The sequence below is a fragment of the Mesocricetus auratus genome, unplaced genomic scaffold, assembly GCF_017639785.1.
Source record: "Mesocricetus auratus isolate SY011 unplaced genomic scaffold, BCM_Maur_2.0 Super-Scaffold_100003, whole genome shotgun sequence".
Classification (NCBI taxonomy): Eukaryota; Metazoa; Chordata; class Mammalia; order Rodentia; family Cricetidae; genus Mesocricetus; species Mesocricetus auratus.
In genome coordinates, this window is record NW_024429188.1 from 107,909,253 (window position 1) to 107,914,547 (window position 5,295).

Below are 5,295 nucleotides of genomic sequence, written 5' to 3' on the forward strand. Positions count from 1 at the left end.
TAGTAACTATTTAACCTTATAGTTGGGCCTTAAGTATGAATGATAAATGGTAACTTTGAGGTATAGAAAATATGTTAGGTTTGTATTAAAAATAAGAATTCATAGAATCAGCAAGTGAAATAAAGATCAAGTTTATACTGTATATTTAGAACTGGAGGTGACAAAATTCATTAGCTTCTAGGATCTGAGAGTGGCCTTGTTTGACAACTGGCAAGAAAAGGCAGATTTTGGAAACCATTGAATCCTACCTTAATCTAAATAAATTTGAAAGGAGCATACACTGATCCAAATCTTAGTGAAACCTTGATCACAGAACTCAGCCAAGGCATCTGTGGAAACTGTGAGTTGCTTTAAGCTAATAATTTTGTGTTAATTTGCTCTGTAACAATAGAAAATAAACAGAGATAATTTGTCTTTTCAATCTGTATTTGTCAAGCCAGATCCTCTCCAATGAGCAGTGACTGCAATTACCCTTGACTTTTCAATAAAAGGAAAAGGTTTAGTGTTTTGAAACTCCCACAATTCCCCCAAAGCAATTTACCAGCCTTTACTACATTTAAGATAGATTCCCATTTTGTGGTCTAGACTGGCTTCTGAGTCATGGTAATCCTCCTGCCTCAGCCTTACATGTACTCTGTGAGGGTCTATTATAATTTTTGGAGTCTTAGATTTATGTATTTCATGTGTATAAGTATTTTATCTACATGTACATATGCACATGTATGTATGTGCACCTGGTACCTGTGGAGATTAGAAGAGGGCATTGGAGCCCCTAAAACTGGAGTGAAGGATGGTTGTGAGACCACATGTAGCTACTGAGAACTGAACATGGGTTGTCTACAAAAGCAAGTACTCTTAATCTCTTAGTCATCTTTTCAGTCCCCATTATAAATTTTAATCATCCCTGTTAAGAGAAGCTTATTCTTTGCTAGCCGCTTTGGTTTATCCCCCGCCAGCCGCCTGGGCTCTGCCGCATTGTAGTCCTCAAATAAACACACAGGAGGCTATATTAATTATGAAGCTGTTGGCCTTGCTTGTCTCTTACTGGCTAGCTCTGCTTTAAGTAATTACCCCATAATTGTTAATCTAAGTATGTCTCTTACCGGAGAGGTTTCCGGGCATCCTACCCCAATGGTGTTACATCTTGACTCTCCTCTGTTTCTCCTTCCCAGAATCCTCCTGGACTCCTAGCCCCACCTATCTAGATTCCTATAGGCTCAACAGTAATTTATTGACAAATAACAGGCAAATAACAGGACTTCCCCAACATCTCCTCTTTTCTGTTTAAACAAAAGAAAGGTCTTAACTTTAACATAGTCAAATAATATACAACAGAACAGTTATCAAGTAAGAATACAGTTACAATATTTTGTCTATCAACATTCAGCAAGATTTAAAGAAAATATCATCTATCTCATTCTTGTGAGTCCAAAGTCCTATATGTAGCTTATCTTTTATCATAACTAAGGAAAACTATAATTATAACTATCTGTCTTCAACTCCATCAAAGACCACAGAAGGATAATATATAATCACTAGGATTGACAGAGATATCTTACTGCCTGAACAGTCACCCGAAGTTCCTCTGTATCATTGGGGCATCCATCTTCAGCCCATAGGCCACAATGTGTCTGGGACACTTCTCAGCAAAGCAGGAAATTTCAAACTGTCCATCTGCATTGGCGGTCTGTCAGTCATTTTTCTGTGTCCTGCAGAAAGTCTGGTAGACTCTTCCATGAAGCAGGAACCCTGTAAGACTGAGTTCAGCATTCAGTTTCCTGTGGGTCCTGCATGTCCAGTTTATACAGCAACAGTCAAGCAGTATAGGCAAGAGCAGTTTCTTGTCCAAATGGCTAATCTTGCCATGTTGAAAGCAAACTCCACAACGAGTTTTTTCGATGCCCATCTTCCTCTCAGACGTAATTGGTGCTGCCAGGAGCAGACATTTCTCATTGTCAAGAAAAACCCTAAACCATTTTAAATGCCATTTTCTGAAGGTCTCTGAAAGGTTTGAAGACTGTTTATCTATCCCAAATATATTTCTGTATATCTAGAAAACCTAACTTACCTAACTATAAATTCCATAATAAGTAACTATCTATAGTCTGCATTCAATCATGCATTACGTTTCAAAGGATCTGTATAAGCACAATACTTAATCAAGAGGAGAAACATACACATCACAAAATTGACCTTGATTTTGTCTCAATAAATGAAAAACAATACCCATACCATAATTCCCCTTTTTACCATTAAAAAAGAGATCGGCTGTTATCATTAGCCAATTATAAACAAGCCCATTTAAATGAAACCAAAGATTTATAAACAAGATGGGAATCAGGACGTCGCTCATTCCAAACTGCTTCCTGCTGGAAGGGGGCGCTGTTCACACCATGGGGATCATGACAAAACTCAGAAACCTGTATAAGTCCTTATTTTCGGGGTCTGTAAAGCTCCATCATCTTAGCTGTTTCAGTTGTTGGAACACTTGTTCCACTGCTTCCGGGGGTCTTAGTTCGTCAAACCACAGAAGCCTGGAAGGAATCCTCAGCTTTTCATTTTCTGTAGAAACATAAGTAAAATCTCCTTTCCCAAGTAACACATTCTTATACTTAAATTTTGAAGTCAAGGCATTTTTAAAAGATAGAAGTTGGATTAATTCAGCAGCATTTATAATCAAGTGTACTTTAGCAGTTCCTTCCTGAGTAATCAAAAAACTGAAAAACACAATAGCGTACAGTATCCAGACTCTCTGTGTATTTTCCATCTTTATGTGGCTTATTTATTTATCTATTATTACTTTATTTATTTTACTTTTATTTATTTTTCTCTGAGACAGGGTTTCTCTTTGGAAATCTGCCTCCCTCTGCCTCTGGAGTAAATCCTACCGGCGTGCGCCACCACAATGCCGGCTTTTCTATTTATTTACCACTTTGTCATTTTATTTTCTCTCTCAATCTCACGTATATTTTTAAACACACTGTAAAGCTTTAGAGGTTTTCTTTATCCAAGTCTTACTTTACTGTAAATCTTTATGTTTTTCTGGCCACGTGTCTTATCTGTAAAACCGCGGCTGTTTTAAACTGCCGTTTCAAGATGGCAGGCGTAAGCGTGACTTCAGCTTACCACCTCAGTCCATGCTGACATCCAGCAAAAGCTGCCACTTCCAGCTGTAAGTACACACCTTTTAATCGTTAGCAGAGTCTCTTAAAAGAACCTCGTTGGGTTTTTTTTTTTCTTTTTTCTTTTTTCTTTTTATGCCGAGTCAGGAAGACTCCGGTAAGCGAGCCACGTGAATCTCGGCTTGTTGCTAGCAAAACAGAGCACACCTGAGAAAATGCTGCTACCAAAATCTGTGCTTCTCTCTGTTCTTCTGTTTCTAAAATTCCTTTAAAGCTTTTGTTGTTTTGCGTGGAAATTCAATCCCACTCCTGATCACCATTTTGTTAAGAGAAGCTTTTTCTTTGCTAGCCGCTTTGGTTTATCCCCCGCCAGCCGCCTGGGCTCTGCCGCATTGTAGTCCCCAAATAAACACACAGGAGGCTATATTAATTATGAAGCTGTTGGCCTTACTTGTCTCTTACTGGCTAGCTCTGCTTTAAGTAATTACCCCATAATTGTCAATCTAAGTATGTCTCTTACCGGAGAGGTTTCCGGGCGTCCTACCCCAATGGCGTTACATCTCGACTTTCCTCTGTTTCTCCTTCCCAGAATCCTCCTGGACTCCTAGCCCCACCTATCTAGATTCCTATAGGCTCAACAGTACTTTATTGACAAATAACAGGCAAATACCAGGACTTCCCCAACACATCCCCTTTTTTGCATACAGTTTATTCTTCCCACGTTTCTGTACCAATGATCTCACAATACTCTCAGCCTGTTAATCCTTCAAGATATAACTAAAATGCCCTGCTTCAATTCCCATTATTGATTCCTACAACTTATGTAAACTATCACTTGTTTTTACCTTCAGAGATCTAGCCTAATTTTCTCATGAGTTTTCAAATTTTTCATTATATATTATTTTAACTCATTTGATTTTCTTTTTAAGGAGATGCCATCATTATAACGCTTATATTATCCTGCAGATAAGCAGCAAGTTTAGTACTTCGAGTGAATAGATAGACTGAATACAGATATAAATAGGGATTTATGAGTTAGTGACTACAGAGTTGAATTTTACTAACTTAGTAATCTACTCTGCTTTCTTTTCCTCCCTTGTAAATTTCTCTCATTCTTTGATTACTTTCTCACCCATTGCAGTCTTTTCATTTTCACACTTTTCAAACTAAATTTTTCTCTTGCTATTCTTTCTTTTCCAGACATTTATAAGGAGTAACTTGAAATCCCACTGAATGAAAAAATTATGTTATTATTTTAATGCTCTGATTTTGTACAAGTGTTTTGCTGAATGGGAGATAAGTATGGGAATTTTCAGTTGTAGTAACATAATCCTGAAATAACACTCAGAAGTAAATCTTTATACACACACACACACACACACTTATATATATATATATATACATATGTATATATATGAATATAAGGGTGTATTCTCCAAATGTTTTTAAATTGTTTAAATTGGTTTGTTTGTATATTTGACCTGGTGGTGCAAGGGTATAATTCCATCTATTTGGGAAACTGAGGCAAGACAGCCATTAAATCATACCTTGGTAGAGATGTGCACCAAGGTGAGGTCAAGTCACACCTAAAAAACCTGGCAAGATGTTGTCTCAAAATAAAATATGAAATCATGGCTGAAGAAAGTTCAGAAAGTGTTTACTTTCCCCAGCATTTGCAGAAGCTTGGATACCATCCCTAGTCTCTCTCTCTCTCTCTCTCTCTCTCTTTCCTGTCATTTCCTTACACACACATGCACATGTATACTCTCTTGCTCTCTCTGTATGTCTCTCTCTCACACACATATGCATCAGCATTTACAAACAAACAAGTACACAGACAAAAGAAAAAATTCAAAGTTCTTAGAGACTTTGTCAAAAGAAGTTCCTTTGGTTTTGTATCATTTTTTATTTTTAGTAATTTCTACAATTACTGCAAAGAGTAATAGGTCTCATTATGGCATAATTTCTTTTATTCTGATTTTCATTCTTATATTTTATTATGATTATATCCACGCAAATTATTTATAGAGATTCCCTTTCTTCCCCTGTGTGTGCCATTTCCCTTTCTAGTTCCATGACAGGGAGAAAGCGTGGGGCCTAATGAGCACATCCTCTATCCATGATGAAATGTCAGAGGGCCCAATCATTTGTATGTATCCAAAGCTGATGTGTT